Source organism: Callithrix jacchus, chromosome 17 (assembly GCF_049354715.1).
Source record: "Callithrix jacchus isolate 240 chromosome 17, calJac240_pri, whole genome shotgun sequence".
NCBI lineage: Eukaryota > Metazoa > Chordata > Mammalia > Primates > Cebidae > Callithrix > Callithrix jacchus.
In genome coordinates this window covers 7,902,472-7,919,943 of record NC_133518.1, presented here as the reverse complement: position 1 = coordinate 7,919,943, position 17,472 = coordinate 7,902,472, and the positions used below count along the sequence as shown (strand labels likewise).

General features: G+C 43.1%; 2 long non-coding RNA genes across 3 annotated transcripts in view; both read left to right on the top strand.

Moving 5' to 3' along the window:
• Positions 1–539: 539 nt before the first annotated feature.
• Positions 540–17,472, top strand: part of LOC128931279 (uncharacterized) — a 55,017-nt gene continuing 38,084 nt past the window's right edge. For both annotated transcript variants that reach the window (XR_013528369.1, XR_013528368.1), the window contains exons 1-4: positions 540–643; positions 1,758–1,835; positions 4,277–4,391; positions 4,555–4,640. This is a non-coding gene — a long non-coding RNA (uncharacterized LOC128931279). The remainder of the gene's footprint in view (positions 644–1,757; positions 1,836–4,276; positions 4,392–4,554; positions 4,641–17,472) is intronic.
• Positions 8,024–10,672, top strand: LOC144579865 (uncharacterized). Its single transcript, XR_013528367.1, has 3 exons — positions 8,024–8,145; positions 9,301–9,410; positions 10,555–10,672. It is a non-coding gene; the product is annotated as an uncharacterized LOC144579865 (long non-coding RNA).

The window sequence follows — 17,472 nt, the reverse complement described above, 5'->3', positions numbered from 1 at the left end:
CCCTTCCCTTTGCACTTACACTTCCCATTCTCCTTCCTGCCCTCCTTCTTCCTTTCCTCCCTTCCTTCCTTTCCTACTGAGGAGTCTCTACGTGTTGTCAGAGACACCTCCACTTGGTCAACTCCCTGTGACCCCTGTTTCTTAGAATTGGAGGGAAATAAGGGCACACAAATTGTGACCATGGAGGTGGGGCAAGGCTGCTAGGAAGAACAGGGAGTGTCTGAGGTAGTGATTCTCCTACCTCAGCCCCCCAAGTAGCTGGCATTACAGGTGTGTGCCACCACATGCAGCTAATTTTTGTATTTTTTTCAGTAGAGATGGATTTTACCATGTTGGCCAGGCTGATCTCTTGAACTCCTGAGCTCAGGTGATCTGCCCACCTCAGCCTGCCAGAGTGCTGGGATTATAGGCATAAGCCACTGCGCCCAGCCTAATTTTAAATTTTTTAACTTTTTTTTTTTTTTTTAGACATAATTTTGCTCTTGTCACCCAGGCTGAAGTGCAGTGGCACTCGGCTCAGTGCAACCTCTGCCTCCCAAATTCAAGCAATTCTCCTGCCTCAGTCTCCACAGTAGCTGGAACTACTGACTCCCAGATTCAAGCAATTCTCCTGCCTCAGTCTCCGCAGTAGCTGGAACTACAGGTATGTGCCACACCCAGCTACAGGGTATTACCATGTGGCCAGGATGTTCTCAATCTCCTGATCTTGTGGTCCACCCATGTTGGCCTCCCAAAGTGCTGGCATTACAGGCGTGAGCAACCACACCTGGCCAAATTTTCTCTGTTTAATTGTCTTTAGAGACAAGCCCTTGCTCTGTCACCTAGGCTGGAGTGCAGTGGCTCAGTAATAGTTCACTGCAGCCTCAAACTCCTGGACTCAAATGATCTTCCCACCTCAGCTTTCTGAGTAGGTAAGACCGCAGGTGTGCACCACACCCTGCAAAGATTTTACATTTTTTTGTAGTAACGGGTTTTCACTGTGTGGCCTGGTCTGGTTGAACTCCCAGCCTCAAGTGATCCTACCATCTTGGCCTCCCAAAGTGCTGGAATTACAGGCTTGAGCCACCGTACCTGGCCTTGAGTACAGAATTTCCTTAGGGGGTGACGAAAATGCTCTAAAATCGGTGATGGGTGTGCACTAAAGTGTGAGTGATATCTCAGCAAAGTTGGTTTATTTAAAACAGCAACAGGCTGGACGAAGTGGCTCATGCCTGTAATCCCAGCACTTTAGGAGGCCAAGGTGGGTGGATCATCTGAGGTCAGGAGCTTGAGACCAGCCTGGCCAACATGATGAACCCCTGTTTCTGTTAAAAGTATGAAAAATTAGTAACTTGAATGAGGGGCAGGGTATCCCACCTGCTCTGAGCAGCTCTTTATGAGCCCCAGCTATTTCTGGGGTCCTCAAATGAAACCTCCCAAGTCATACCCAAGTCATACCCAACATGGGCCTCCTCCCCTTTTCTAGCCCCCTGCTGGGAGATGCTGAGTGACAGAGGCTCAGGCTTTGGGTATTCCTGTCAAAGCCTCACCCCAGGAGCCCCACAGGTCAGGCCCAGTCCATGGTTCACATGGCCCCATTTCGTCCTCTTTTTCCTTTGAGAGCAATTTGTCCCTGAGAGAGCCCTGGATCCCTCATTCAGGTGCAGTGCTGTAGGGCAACACTTCTTCCCGGGGTGACCCAGGCCTGCAGTGTCCCAGTGTCACTGGCAGGCCTTGACCTGGCATCCACCTGAGTCCCTGCTCCTCCTCTCCCACAGGGAACATGACATCCTCTTCCCAGGGTACACCCACCTGCAGAGGGCCCAACCCCATCACTGGAGCCACTGGATTCTGAGGTGAGCTGGGTGAGTTGCTGGGGCTGTACTGGATGGGAGGACCCTGGCTGCCCTGACTCTCCTGCCCCTGGCTGCCCTGACTCTCCTGCCCCTGGCTTTCCACAATGGTGCATGGTGCTGACCCTAGATTCTGAGCAGCTGCTGGAGGTGCAAAAGCTGATTGCTGTCCTGCCCCTGGGGAGGTGGGTGAAACTCCAGTGCCCTAAGGGCCTGGTGAGGGTGGCTGCTGCATAGCCTAGGGATTCACACATGAGCTGGGAAGGGCAGAAAGGGTTAGAAAATCAGGTTATCTGCTCAGAGGGGGACCCTGCATGGATCCCCAGGTCTTGCTAAGGTGGGGACATCCAAGCCAGTGAATGTGTCTGAGCAGGGCTGGCCTCCTCAGGCTCCTAGTGAGTCCAGCCCACTGCCCTCAGGCTGACATATGGGGACATGTGTCAGGAGACAAGGGTTCTGAACCCAAGGTTACTCGGTGCTTGGGGATAAGTGTTCAGGAGACATGAGGGGACAAGTGTTGTGGACCCAAGGTGACTGGGCCAGGGAAGAGGTTGAGCTCCAGGTGGTTGCCCTGGCAACTAGGACTTCATTCTGTGTGTGTGTGTGTGTGTGTGTGTGTCTTTCTGTCTGTCTGTCAGGGTTGCCTGCCAGGAGCCCTGGTCACCATGAATCCCTGTCCCTGAAGCAGGGCCATTTTGGGCAATCGCCTGGGTATAGACAGAGAGCTGCTCTGAGCAGGTGAGATACCCTGTCCCTCCTCCCTAGGGAGAGTCACCCTCAGCACTCGCCAGGAGATGCAGACACACCAGAAGGCAGGAGCTAGTGGCCCCTGGTGAAACCATCATTCATTGCCTATGGGCACTGAGCTTATCTAGGCCAAGGGTCACCCATGGCAGGGGCGCCTGGTACTGAGAGACTCAGGGCTCCTACCTCCCTCCTAGACTGGAAAAGATGCCTTTCCCCAGCTCCCACCCCACCCACCCTAATCCTCTTCCCTGATCCTTTTTCCAGGGGGAGGGGGCCAGGCAACCAGCTTAGGGGAGAGGAGGCCACACTCCCTGTTCTCCAGCCCAGTCCTGCTTCCTCCCAACCCCCAGAACTCAACTTTGGTGCCATCACTCTTCACAGCATGGATACCACCAGTGAGCATGACTTCATGGGTGAAGTGACTTTGGGGAGCCAGTCCCCTGCCCGGTGCCTCACTTCTGTCCCTCCGCCCAGCTTCTCTCCAGTCTTCTCCTACTCCTGTATGGTCAGACTGATTGTACACTAAAGTGTAAACTTTAAATGAGTAAATTGGGCAGGGCACGGTGGCTCATGCCTGTAATCCCAGCACTGGCCAACTTGGTGAAACCCCATTTCTACTAAGAATACAAAATTTAACCAGGTGTGATGGTGAGCACCTGTAGCTACTTGGAGAGCAGAGGCAGGAGAATCGCTTGAACCCAGGAGTCCAAGGCTGCAGTGAGCTGAGATCACACCAGTACACTTTAGCCTGGGCAACAAGAGTGAAACGTTATCTCAAAAATTAAAATAAAATAAAAATAAATAAATGGGTAGATTTTATGTGAACAATACCTCAGTAAAGCTGGTTTATCTTATTTTTTGTTTTGTTTTGCTCTGTTGCCAGACTTGAGTGCAATGGCACGATCTCAGCTCACTGCAACCTTCACCTCCTAGGTTCCAGTAATTCTCCTGGCTCAGCCTCCCAAGTAGCTGGTATTACAGGTGCGTGCCACCACACCCGGGTAATATTTTTGTATTTTTAGTAGAGAAAGGGTTTCACCGTTTTGGCCAAGATGGTCTGGATCTCCTGACCTCATGATCTGCCCACCTTGGCCTCCCAAAGTGCTGGGATTACAGGAGTGAGCCACCACACCCAGCCAAAGCTGGTTTATTTAAAACAACAAGAATAACAAAAAACAGGCTAAATGCAGTGGCTCACATTTGTAATTCCAGCACTTTGGGAGGCCAAGGCAGGAAGATTACTTGAGCCCAGGTGTTTTAGACCAGCATGGGCAACATAGCAAGACTCCATCTTTACTCAGAATGAACATTTAGGTCAGGCACAGTGGCTCACACCTCTAATCAAGAACTTTGGGAGACCCAGCCAGGTGGATCACGAGGTCAAGAGATCAAGACTACCCTGGGCAACATGGTGAAATCCCGTCTTTAACAAAAATAGAAAAATTAGCTGGCCATGGTGCCAGCTATTCAGAAGGCTAAAGCAGGAGAATTGCTAGAACCTAGGAGGTGGAGACTGCAGTGAGCCAAGATCTCACCACTGCACTCCAGCCTGGCAACAGAACAGACCCTGTCTGGAAAAAAAAAATGAAAATGTAGCCAGGTCCCCCCTACCGCCTAATGTCCTCTTTCTCCCTGTATGGTCAGGCTGGGTGAGTACCAGAGAGGCTTGGTGACTGGGAATCTTTTCTTTCTCCCAGCTGAGTTCCTGTTCTAGGCTTCATTCTGCATGACCCATCTCAGCAGGATGGCCAGGGACCTCATCCTCTGTGGCACCAAGGAATTCAGCTTCATGTAGCTCTCAGATGCCTACAGGTAAGCCCTGAACTGCCACTTCCACCTGCCCCTCCCAGCTTCTGCATTCTCCACACCCCTTAGGCATGGCTTCCTTCCTCCCTGCCCTCTGCCAGACCTGGCCAGTCAGCTGCTGGACCAGACAAGGGCCTAGCCCTTTCAGTGCCTGCATCTTTGTCTGCAGCACCAGAAGCAGCCTGATGCCCCAGAAGAAAAACCCCGACAGCTTGGAGCTGATCTGGAGCAAAGCAAGGGTGTGTGTTTGGGCAGGTGAACATGGCAGGGAGAAAGGAAGCGTGGATATGAGATCCCCAGCAGGGGCAGAATTCCTGGTCCAACCCCATGCCTCCCTCTTCTTGCAACATTCTGTGCTCCTGATGACCCTCAAGGAACTTGCCAGCACCTGCAACAAAGACCTACAGTTGTGAGGCTGGGGACAGTGGCTGTGGGAGGCCTGCCTGCCTACACACCATGTGCCAGTTCTCTGGGTTCTAGCATACCCAGGCAGGGACCCTCAAGATTGCCGTACCTACACCAATCCTGTGCACTCAGCCCCATCTGTGGCTGCTTTTGGAGCTCTCGGCCCTTCCTTTGGGTACTGAGTATTCTTCCCATGGAAGGCAGCAGGGATGCTTCAGTGTGGGGTGTGGCTGTGGGGACCCTGGGTGCCAAGAGGAACATCTTCTGCCATGTTCCTCCCAGGAGGACAGGAAAGCTTTGTTTGAAGTGTCAGACACCATGAGTGCTGTGCTTCAGGTGGCCACTGGCATCATCTCTACACTGCAGGCAAGCCCACCCCCACCTGCCTCTCCTCCCCTAGATCCCAGGCACTGGGGTGGGCTTGCCAGGAGAGTGGCCTTGGGGGGAGGCAAGGTGGGGCCGGAGGACCTGGGCAGGGAAGGAGTGGTGTGCTGGCTCCTGTTCCTGGGGAACACGGAAGGGACAGAAGCTGCTGCCATGCAATGGAAGTAAATGAGACTCAAGGGACCTGGGGCCTGTCAACTGACCCAACCAGAACGCTTTTAAAAAAGAAAATTTATATAAAAGGTTGTCATGGTGGCTCACGCCTGGAATCTCACATTTTGGGAGGCTGAGGCAGGTGGAGCACTTGAGTTCAGGATTTTGAGACCAGCCTGGCCAACATGGTGTAATCATGTCTCTTAATAAAAATGCAAAAATTAGTTGGGTGTGGTGGTCCACACCTGCAATCCCAGCTACTTAGGAGGCTCAGGTAGGAGAATTGCTTGAACCTGGGAGATGTAGTGAGCCGAGATGATACCACTGCATTACAGCCTGGATGACAGAGTGAAACTCCATCTTCAGATATGTAAATTAGTTAATTAAATATCTTTTAAAAATTATTTTTTAGAGACAGGGTCTCTTTTTGTCACCCAGGCCAGAGTGCAATGGCACAGTCATAGCTCACTGCAGCCTCAAACTCCTGGGCTCAAATGGTCCTCCCACTTTAGCCTCCAAAGTAGCTGGGACTACAGGTGTGCACCACCACACCTGGCTAATTTTTTGAATTTTTTGTAGAGACAGGGTCTTCCTGTATGGCCCAGGCTGGTCTCAAACTCCTGGCCCCAGGCCATCCTTCCACTTTCATCTCCCAAAGTGCAGGAATTATAGGCATGAGCCACTTTGCCTGGCTGATTTCTTTTAAAATCAATTATTATGGGAATTTCTGTCTATAACAGCTAGAGAATGCATAATGAACCCTATGTACTGACACCCAGCTTCAACAATAATCAGCTCATGAACATTCTGGCTCCAGCTGTCTTTACACACTGCCCAACACTGTGGGTATTGGGTAATCCCAGCACTTTCAGAGGCCAAGGCAGGTAGATCACCTAAGGTCAGGAGTTTGAGGCCAGCCTGACCAACATGGTAAAGCCCCATCTCTACTAAAATGCAAAAAAATTATCTGGGCGTGGTGGTGCATGCCTGTAGTCCCAGCTACTTGGGAGGATTGAATCGTTTGAGAATCACTTGAACCCAGGAGGTGGAAGTTGCCGTGGGCCAAGATTGCACTATTGCACTCCAGCCTGGGCAATAAGAGCTAAACTCTGTCTTAATAATAATACTAAGGCTGGGCACAGTGTCTCATGCCTGTAATCCTAGCACTTTGGGAGGGCAAAGTCACACAGCTTGCGGTAGGACCTCCAGTCATTAAAGGTACCCAGTATAACAGAGACTACTGAGTTACTCACCGATGACCAGAAGTGAAATGTGGAGCCCAGACCTTCGAAAGGCTGGGATGGCACTTAAAGAAAAAAGGGGGCGTGGCACGGTGGTTCGTGCCTATAATCCCAGCACTTTGGGAGGCCGAGGCGGGTGGATCATGAGGTCAAGAGATTGAGACCATCCTGGTCAACACAGTGAAACCCTGTCTCTACTAAAAATACAAAAAATTAGCTGGGCATGGTGGCACGCGCCTGTAGTCTCAGCTACTCAGGAGGCTGAGGCAGCAAAATTGCTTGAACCCAGAAGGCGGAGGTTGCAGTGAGCGGAGATCATGCCATTGCACTCCAGCCTGGGTAACAACAGGGAAACTCCGTCTCAAAAAAAAAAAAAAAAGAAAAAGAAAAAAGAGGGATAGCATATGCTATAGACTGAATGTCTGCCTCAAAGTTCATGTTGAATCCTAATCCCCAATGTAACGATATCAGAGGTGAGGACTTTGTGAGGTGATTGCAGCTATTGAGGGAGGAGTCCTCATTAATCGGATTCGTGCCTGGTAAAAGAGGCCCTGGAGTGCTCTGTTACATCTTCTACCACCTGAGAACACAGCAAACAGGCACCATCTAGGAATCAGGGCTTCCCCAGACAACAAACCTTCTCCTTCCTCCACCCCGACCTTGGGCTTTCAGCCTTCACAAATGTGAGAAATAAATTTCTGTGGTTTATAAGCCACCCAGTCTATGGTATTCTGTTATATCAGCCCAAACAGACTAGGATAGTACAGTAGCTTTCGAGGGCAACTGGAACAAGGGGAAGGAGGACTATTTGTTAAAGATGTCAGCAACTGGCTGGGTATGGTGGCTCATGCCTATAATCCCAGCACTTTGAAAAGCCAAGGGGAGCAGATCACCTGAGGTCAGGAGTTTGAGACCACCCTGACCAACATGGTGACAACAAAAAAATTAGCTGGTTGTGGTTGTGCACACCTGTAATCCTAGGCACTCGGGAGGCTGTGGTAGGAGAATCACTTGAACCTGGGAGGTGGAGGTTGAAGTGAGTGGAGGTTGTTGCAGAGGCGAGATCATGTACACTGCACTCCAACCTGGGTGATAGTGACTCCATCTCAAAATAAAAAAGATGTCAGCAACTTAAGTATTTTTAACGGCTGGGCAGAGGGGACCAATGAAAAAGAGTAGGACATCGTGATCTGAGGGGAGGGTTTGGCTCAGGAAGGAGGAAGTACACCTCTTCCTTGGATACTGGAAGGGAAGGTGTTGCTGATGAAAACTTCAAAGGAAGAAAAGGTCCATGGAGGATGCTTCATCACTGGGTTTAAGTTTTTTAACAAAATTGGTGAGGAAGACATCTGCACATAATCTAAAAAATAATGAATGCAGCCATGGTACCTTAGGGCGCTGGAAAAGGCAATGCACCTGACCTCTGGGAAAGCTGATCTCAGAGGTACGCAGGACGTCTTGGTGTGGGGAATCTGTGTGGAGATACGTCTGGAGACAGTGAGTCATACTTCCTGACCTTATAACCATGCAGCTCAGCAGTCTCTGCGAGAGTCGGCTCCCTGCAATTTGTGTTCCAGGTACTGCTCTCAGGCGTTAAGACTTGTACAATGGGGAGGGTAAAAGAAATACATTTTAATTTGTAAGAAAATGAAGCATTCAAAAATAAAATTACCTGCTCTATCCAGGGTATATTTGCTTTCCAGCCTATCTTAGCAGTTACAGAGGATAACTGCTAAGTACACTTGACTCGTTCATTTGAACATCTTGTGAGCACAATTGACAACCCATCTTAAAAAAAATCTTGAGAAAAAAGTATTTAATTTCTTGACTAAATTTAGCTTTCAGAAGGGATCAGTGATTCTGTTGATGGTGATTGAGACGGTTAATATGTAGATGTTTTCTTCTTGGCATGTGAGAGACATGTTTGTTTTAGTGGGAGCAGCAGGTGTGTGTGGAAGGAGACCTGGAGTCCCAGGCCACCACACTACTTGGGCTGGTAACATGTATTTTTCAAGTTCTGCTCCACCAGGCTGAGTACCATGTGTTGATAACTGACATCTGTGCTTCTATCAAATTAAACCTGAAGTGCCTTTCTCTTTTCATTTCAAATAACTTTGCTCTTTCTTTGCTTATGCCATTTAAAGTGAGATTTGTACCAAAGTGTTAAAATGTATTTAGTGTATTCCTTAATAACATGAATGTATACATTACAATCTTTGATTTAATCTTATCGTAAGTCTTTAGTAGCAGTGTAGTCTTGCACTGGAAATCTTTCAGCTATCTTTAATCTTTATCAAGTTTTCAGTTTATTAGTCTGTTTAATCTCTTATGCCACTTTTACACTTATGCCATTTAGACTATCAATTAATAAACATTGAGAAAAATAATTATTATAACTGTTACATTGAATTCAGAAGAGTGACACATGTTTAATATTACATTCTATAAAAAATCCTAAGCTTAATTTCAGGAAAGATTCAGTTTTATTCTTATAAGTATTTACAATTAGTCAGAACTCCCCCTACCCAATCCCTTATCAAAATCAATGTTCATAAACCAACAGGTGAGGTTTTTGTGTGCCCACTAGATACTTATATGTCCATGGGCAGGAATGATCACAGGAATTAAAGCATCCATCCAACTGGACTGTGGAGATGTTTCTAATGTTTGATAGAGATCCTGCTATTCACGTAACTGCGGAGTGACTTGGCTAACTGACATATGTTCTTTAGGATCCATGGAGCACGTAACACATCCTGATGCTGTTCTCAGCCTTCTATGGCCTCTTGGTCACCGTTTCCTACCATCTGAGCTGGCAGAGCAGTGACCCATCTGTGTTCATGTGAGTGATCTATGCCTGTGCTGTCATCACTGAGCAGGGGGCGCGGTTCCCACAGCCTTTTGCCCTGACTGAGGTGGGGAGATGGCAAATCACTGCCTATTGTAATTTGACTCTCATTATTAAACTAGCAGGTCATTCACCAGAGGAGGGCAGGAGAAATACAGGACCAGCCAGAAATTAGTAACAGTTAAAAGTGAACATCCAGCAAACATTTTGGCTTTGCTCCTTTGATTTTGGAGTAAAATGCACAGTGGCAGGAACAGATGGCCAATAGCACCCAAGCCCTGTTGTGACTTTCCCTTGGGTGAGTTGGGTGAGAAGCTACCACCTCAACAATACTTTCTCTAGATCTATTAAACTTCATCCCTGCATTGAGGCAGTTACCTGTGGAGACTAAACCAGCACCTCTGAAAGGAAACGTTTTTGTTCTATTTTGTTGTGGTGGTGTTGGTTCTCAATCTGGCCAATGCCCTCTGGATTTAAAGTGAGATTTGCACCAAAGTGTTAAAATGTGTTTAATGTGATCCTTAGTAACGTGAATGTATACATTACAATCTTCCCTTTCATCATATCTTTTAAGCCTTTGGTCACATGTACTCTGGCACTGGAAGTCTTTCAAGTGATGCCAGAGTGAGTTTCAGATACTGACAGTAGCATCTTATGTAATGTGTTTAAATTTATGAAAAATTTTGATTTAAGATAACCATACTCTTGGAGGACCAGAGACAGCATAATTTTAGGCTATTAGATGCGGCAGTATCAAAGGCATGAAAAATGGAAAAAAGAAAAGTTAAATGGTTCTCACACTTTTTAGTGTCAGTTGTATTACTTCAGTGTTCACTTTATGCTGCTAATTGTTTGTGAAGATGAAGCTCTAGTGGGCTGTCAGAGATGGAGGACCGTTCCTTTGTCCCACTGCTGACAGTAGAGGGTGATGCTGCTGCTGAGGTACTTGACTGCTCTCATTAGGGTGAAATTTAGAATTATGATCACTTGAACAAGTACCTCTTTTTAGATTTTAAATGAAGAGAGCGCTTGCTTTTGTCATGTGTGGGTGTGAGATCTAAGTTGAAGTTATTTACCAAAAACACTGCCCCAGGGACGTCATTGATAAAGTAAAACCTATGTGTTTTTCCACTTTCAGGTCCTTCATTCAATGCAGACTTTTCCTAAGTTTTTACATCAAAATCTGGAAGAGTCAGCTGCTGATCCTCTCCCCAAGAAGATGAAAGATTCTGTGCTGAGACATTTGTGTTGTGTAACATAGTATAGGAGGGCCTCACCTTTTCAGCAGAGCTCAGGCTCTCAATGGGGCTCTAGGCAGGTGGACATGAGAAGGGCTAGGACACAAAGAGACACCTCAGCATGTCTCTGACACACTGAGCTGTTGAGCTGCCTGCCAGGTGCAGCACTTTAGAGCATCTTTATGGCGGCCGTTATACACACATGGCATGGGTGCTTAGGTGACCTTCAGTTGGTTGCAGTTTGCCAGGATAGTCACATGAATCACATTGAGTCAGTTTTGTCTATTGCTGGCACCAAATAGCAGGTGGGCTCTGCACAAATCAAAGCTTTTCAGATAAACGTTTAGCCAATCTGCCTTCCTGATGTGGTCCACATAAAACTCTTCTCCATATCTTCTCCCTGCAGCTCCACACTGAGTTCAGAGCACTCTTTCAAAGTTGATGTCTGCACAGCCATTGCTTGGGGCACTTGGGCTTTAGACTTAGGGCTGGGTCACAGAGAAGTGGGTAACCACACTGGGGAGCACAGGAGAAGAAAAGGAAGAAGGAGAGGGAGACAGGAAGAAGAGAATCCTACAGCTATAAAATAATGATGCCATTTCCTTGTTCATCAGGAAAATGTCTCTGGACAGCTTCAAATTTTTTCTTTTTTTTTTTTTTTTTTTGAGATAGTCTTGCTCTGTTGCCAGGTGCCAGGCTGGAGTGCAGTGGTGTGATCTCAGCTCACTGCAACCTCTGCCTCCTGGGTTCAAGCAATTCTGCCTCAGCCTCCTGGGTAGGTGGGACCACAGGCGTGTGCCACCATGCCCAGCTAATATTTTTGTATTTTTAGTAGAGATGGGGTTTCATCATGTTGGCCAAGATGGTCTCAATCTCTTGACCTTGTGATCAGCCCACCTTGGCCTCCCAAAGTGCTGGGTTTAGAGGCTTGAGCCACCGTACCTGGCTCAAGCACTCTTTTAGCAAATGTAGTTTCTTTGGTATCAACTTACAAACATTCATATGTTAAAAGCCAATGCTCCTTAATTGTGTAAGCTCACATACATCTGAGTATTGAACTTGGAGCTGTCTAATGTCCTTGACTCACACTTTTCCTGGTTTTCTTAGGAATAAGAGATAAAAGGAAAAGGGAATAATCTATTGATTCAACCAGGACTGTGTCTCATTTGTCCTGATATCCACAGAGCCAGTGCATGGTGTTCTAGTGGGTGCTCAGTACAGTTCATGGAATTTAGACGAGTTTAATTGCAGTCTGCCATTTCAAGGCAATGTATGGACTCACAGCCAACATGAAAGCCTTTAAAAGAAATTCGTACTCAGCTTTTGTGCCTTTAAATGTGGTCACAATTCAAGCTAATGTATAAAGGCTTTTTTTCCACCATAAGGGAATCAAAGGACAAATCACTTAATATCAGTAAGGGCATTGTTCATGAATTTTAAGAGCAGAGATACATTTAAAAGCAAGTTAAAAGTCAAAGCAGTTGGCCCTGATGAGATGGCAGCCCCAAAAAAAGAAATACTTGACATAAGCCTCGCATCCTCAACCTGACTGCTAATATTTATACCTGGAGACTTACAGGGAGAAGGTCAAACTAACATTCCCACAATACTTTTTGTAAAAGCTGTAGGGTAGCCCAGAGTCTACCCAAAAGTCTCCCCATGAGTATCTGAAAAACTATGCCCTTCTGTCTTCCTTGATTTCATGACTAATGAAGATGCATCTCTACTTTCTAATTTATTGTAGCTTTTAAAAAATTTTTAACCTACACATGGAAGTAAGGAACCAGCAGAAACAAGTCTATAACTACTTCAGTTGTTGGAGGTATCAGACACAGATTTTAAAACAACTATTCTTATTCTTGAAGTAAAAGGCAAATTTTAAAATTTATAGGCCATAGAAAATATTTAAAACAATCCAGCAGGTTTGAAAGCCAAATAGAATTTTTGAAACAAGTAAACAAGTGAATCAATTGAATTATACACCACCACACCACCCCACACATGGGAGATTAGATACATCTAAAGAGAGAATTCGTAAACTGAAAAATAGAGAAGAAAATATTCAGAACATAACATCAATTGACAAGAAAAAATCAAGAAATATGAAAGAGAAATGAAGGATAGATTGAGAAGATTTAAAATATATCTAATCAGAATTCCTAGAAAGGCTGAAGCATAATTAATACTTGGTGAGATAATATCTCAAAGTTTACCAGAATTGATAAAAGATACTTATCTTGAGATTCAGGAATTTCAGTGAGTCACAAGTAGGGTAAATTGAAGAAGAAAGAATCCACACCAGCCAAGCCATAGAAACTGCAGCATGCCAAGCACATATACCAACTTAAAGCAAGTAAGCAGAATGAACAGATTACATTCAAATGAATGACTGCAAGCTCCCTTATTGAGAGCCATCATGGAAGCCAGAAGATAGTTGTTTGATGTACTTAATGATGTGTAAAGAAAGTAACTACCAAGCTAGAACTTTACTCCTGCTGAAAGTATCCTTTAAGGATAAAGGCAAAATAAAGTTTAGGAAAAGAAATGCTCAGAAACCCTCATTACATGTAATCTGAAGGTATTTTCAGTAGAAAGTGGCCTTGTGGTAAAAGTTGTTTGAGGAGAAAAGACAAAAAGGAAAAAAAAATGATCTTGGCTGGAAGGTCTGATTTGCAAGTGAACAAAAAGAAAAACTGGCAGGTACATTGGCAAATCTGAATAAATATTAGCTGCATAAAACCATGATAAAGCTATATAGTTGGCTTTAAAATGTAGAGTAGCTGGGCATGGTGGCACGTGCCTGTGGTTTCAGCTACTTGGGAAACTGAGGCAGAAGAATCGCTTGAACCCAGGTGGCGGAGGTTGCAGTGAGCTGAGATTGTGCCACTGCACTCCAGCCTGGTGACAGAGTAAGAGTCTGTCTCAAAATATGTGAATAAAGTGGAATTAAAATACATGACTATAATAACATACAAGTTTGGATGAGAGGAGAAATGAACTTCAAGTTGTCAGAGGTCTTAGTAATGTCCAAGAGAAGAATAAAGATATAGATTGAATGTTCCTAATCCAAAAATCCAAAACCTGAAATGCTTCAAAATCCAGAACATTTTGAGCACCAATGTGATGCGCAAACGGAGTATTTTGGATTTCCGATTTTCGGATGAGGGCTTCTCAGCCTGTACCATTAACTTCAGCTTGTGATAAATTAGATATGCATGTTGGGATGTTTTGTGCAACTACTAAAGGAATAGAAACAAAGCATGTAGGTTCCAATTCCAAACAGAAGGAAAAAATAGAAAACTAAAAATAGAAGTTATTCATAAATAAGAAAATGAAATTGGACTACTATGTCATACTGTACTTAAAAACAATTTCAGGTAAATTATAAGCCTAAATATGAGAAAATAATACCTGAAAGCACTTAGGGTCACAATAATGGAAACTTCTTCCATGATATCAGAGTAGGAAATAAGTTTTTAAAACAACACAAAAGGTTCAAATTTATTTAAATTGTGACTTGATTTAGTATTTTAAATTATACAGAAAAGCTACTAGTGTCTAGATGAATATAACATTTCTCTAAATCAATGAGCAAACCATATCTCTCCATTGAAATAGTTGCAGAAGAATTGCACATACACTTCACAAATGAGGAAATATAAATGGCTAAAAAACATGAGTATATGGTCAACTTCATTAATTATCAGAAAACTCCAAATTGAAATCACACTGACTTACTGTTTCAAAACTACCATACCAAGAAAAGTAAAGTGCTCACAATATTAAGTGGTGAGAAGTGTAGAGCAAGGTAATTCTCATGTATTGCTGGTGGGAGTGTGAACTAGTATACACATATTGGAAAAAAGTTTGGTTATATAAAAGTTTAAGACATGAGTAGACTGCACCCAGCAGTTCTACTCCCAAGTACTTTTCTGGAGCAAATCTTGCACATTTGCACTAAAATACACGTATAAAGTTGTTCATAATAGCACTTGTTCATGGAAATGCCAAATGAGTAGTCCGTAGCAAAGGAAATGAACTTACAGCTAAATGCAATTCATGGGTAATCTTAACCACATAATGGTGAGCAAAGGAAACATAACACGAAATAATGCATATAGTATGGTACAATATTTTGGGTAAACATGGACAAAATTAAATCGCTTAAAGCAAGAAAATGATTTTCACCAGTCAGGTTTGTTTATGGGAACCTCCAGGAGGGGAAAGAAGGATTGTGATCAGACAGCCACATGCAAAAAGCTACTAGAATGCTGGAAATGTTAGATGTATTGAGTTAGTTGGTGGTTACAGAGGTGTTCACCTTATAATTATTAAATTGTGCATACTTATATGTACTTTATGGTTACCTGTGTCACATTTTAAAAATGTAAAACATTTTTAAAAAAGACTAACATCAAACATTTATCCAAAATATATAGCGGAATGAGTTTTTCAGGCTTAGGATCCATAAAATAAATAACACATATACAAACCCCGAGTTAGATTTAAGAATGTAAAAATAAGTCCAGGCGTGGGGGCTCAAGCCTGTAATCCCAGGACTTTGGGAGGCCAAGGCGGGTGGATCACGAGGTCAAGAGATCGAGACTATCTTGGTCAATATGGTGAAACCCTGTTTCTACTAAAAATACAAAAAGTTAGCTGGGCATGGTGGTGCGTGCCTGTAATCCCAGCTACTCAGGAGGCTGAGGCAGGAGAAAAAAAAAAAAAGAATATAAAAATATTAAACTTGTATTTAAGAAAGGTAATAAAATAATTTGGTACGATACTTGTGGCAAACTTAGCAAAATTAAATCTCTCTCTAATATCAACAATCCTTACAATTTGATTTTTAAAACCCTATAGGCAAATTATATGTGTATCATTTGTATGTAACTATATAAAAATATATATATCTGAGCTCCAAAATGAAGCCATTTGAAATTTTATATAAAATTGAGGAACAAATTATTAAGTAAATGTATAATTATCCTTCTTATAAATTAATGCAAATTAAAACCAGTTGGCATTTTTTTGTACACACCATTAGCACTGGGAAAATTAGTGATGGTGCCAATTGTGTCAAGATGCAATCTCTTAGACATCATTTGTATTTACGTAAATTATTATCATCTGGAAAAGCATAATTTATCAAGGATCATAAAATGCTTACAACCTATGATAGAGTAAATCTATTTGTTAGAGTTTTTCTAGGAAATCAATTCAAATTATGAAAAAAGTTTTAGGTACATAAAGATAATTTCAGCATAATTCATCATGATGAACAATGGAAGGCAACCTAATAGTAGCAGTCAAGGGATATTTGCAATAACTATATATGTCATTAAATTTCATTCACTAAATTAATGTTTTCAGTGATCACATGGCATTATATGTGTGTATATGTGTATGACATCACAAGGTAGAAAATTATTTAGTCACTAAATGATATTAGTGAGCCTATACAATTTTATCTATATATGTGTGCGTGTATATATATATTAGGTAGTACGGTAGAAAAGATAGAAAATTGTTTGCACACTAAGATTAGACCCTTATGAAATATGCGTAGAAATACTCATATACATAAGGATTATAGCTAGAGCCATGGTTTAACATCCACAGGAAAATAGAGGCTTGGGAAACACAAAAATGCAAATACTGTTAATGTCAGGCTATAATCACTGTGAAAGATTTTTCCCTCTCGTATATGTTTTAGGGTGCTGCAGTGTTATTGTTATTCTCTAATAGAAAATTAACCATAAAAATTACAAAGATCTAAATTTGCAATTTTCTTCCATCTTGCAGAACATTCCCTTTCACATTCATTTTTGTGAGATCTAACAGTACAATTCACTATTAAGACATAGGGCATTTATTCAGAAGAAACAGATTCTTAAACTCTTGTTTAAATAATTTAACAGTCGCAGATTTGTTTTAAACCTTCAAGCATGTGAAGAAAGAAGGCAGTACCAGTAATTTTCTTTTTATATTACAAAAGTAAGTTTAAAATAAAATAAACTCTCCTGAAAAACCTCACATATATTCATGTCTTATAGAAGGTAGAAAGATATAATAATATACATTTAAATGAGCAAAAAGTGATTTAGCAAGAAAACCAACAAGTTACAAACTTTAGTGTTAAAGCCTGCTATCGCAGGACAGAGTAGCAAGCTCTGAAGTTCAGGTGTCTTACAAGATTCCTTTTAAAAATAGTATTTTTATTTTAAAAAACAGATTTTATTGTGTATATTTAAGGTCTATAACACAATGTCATGAAATACATATGGATAGTAAAATGGTTACTATAGTGAAATAAGTTAACATATCTGTCATCTCATAGTTACCCATTTTTATTTGTTTTTGTGGCAAGAGCAGCTAAAATCTACTTATTTTGCAGGAATCCCAAATATAGTTTTATTAATTATAGTTCTCATGAACATCAGATCTCTGGAGTTTTTTATCCTATGTATCTGCTACTGTATAACTTCTAACATACATGTCTCCATCTCTACCTCCCCCATGTTCATGTTAGCTCCTGTTTTATTCTCCATCTCTGTATATTTGACTCTCTCTCTCTCGATTCTACCTACAAGGGAAATGATGGAGTATTTGTCTTATGATGGAGTATTTGTCTTTCTGTGTCTGGGTTACTTCACTTAGCAACATGTGCTCCATGTCCCTCCATGTTGTGGCAAATGGCAGGATGTCTCTTTTTATAAATACTGAATAATATTCTATTTATCCCTTGTTTCTCTGTTGACAAGACACTCAGGTTGTTTCCATATCTTGGCTACTGTGAATAGTGCTGTAATACACAT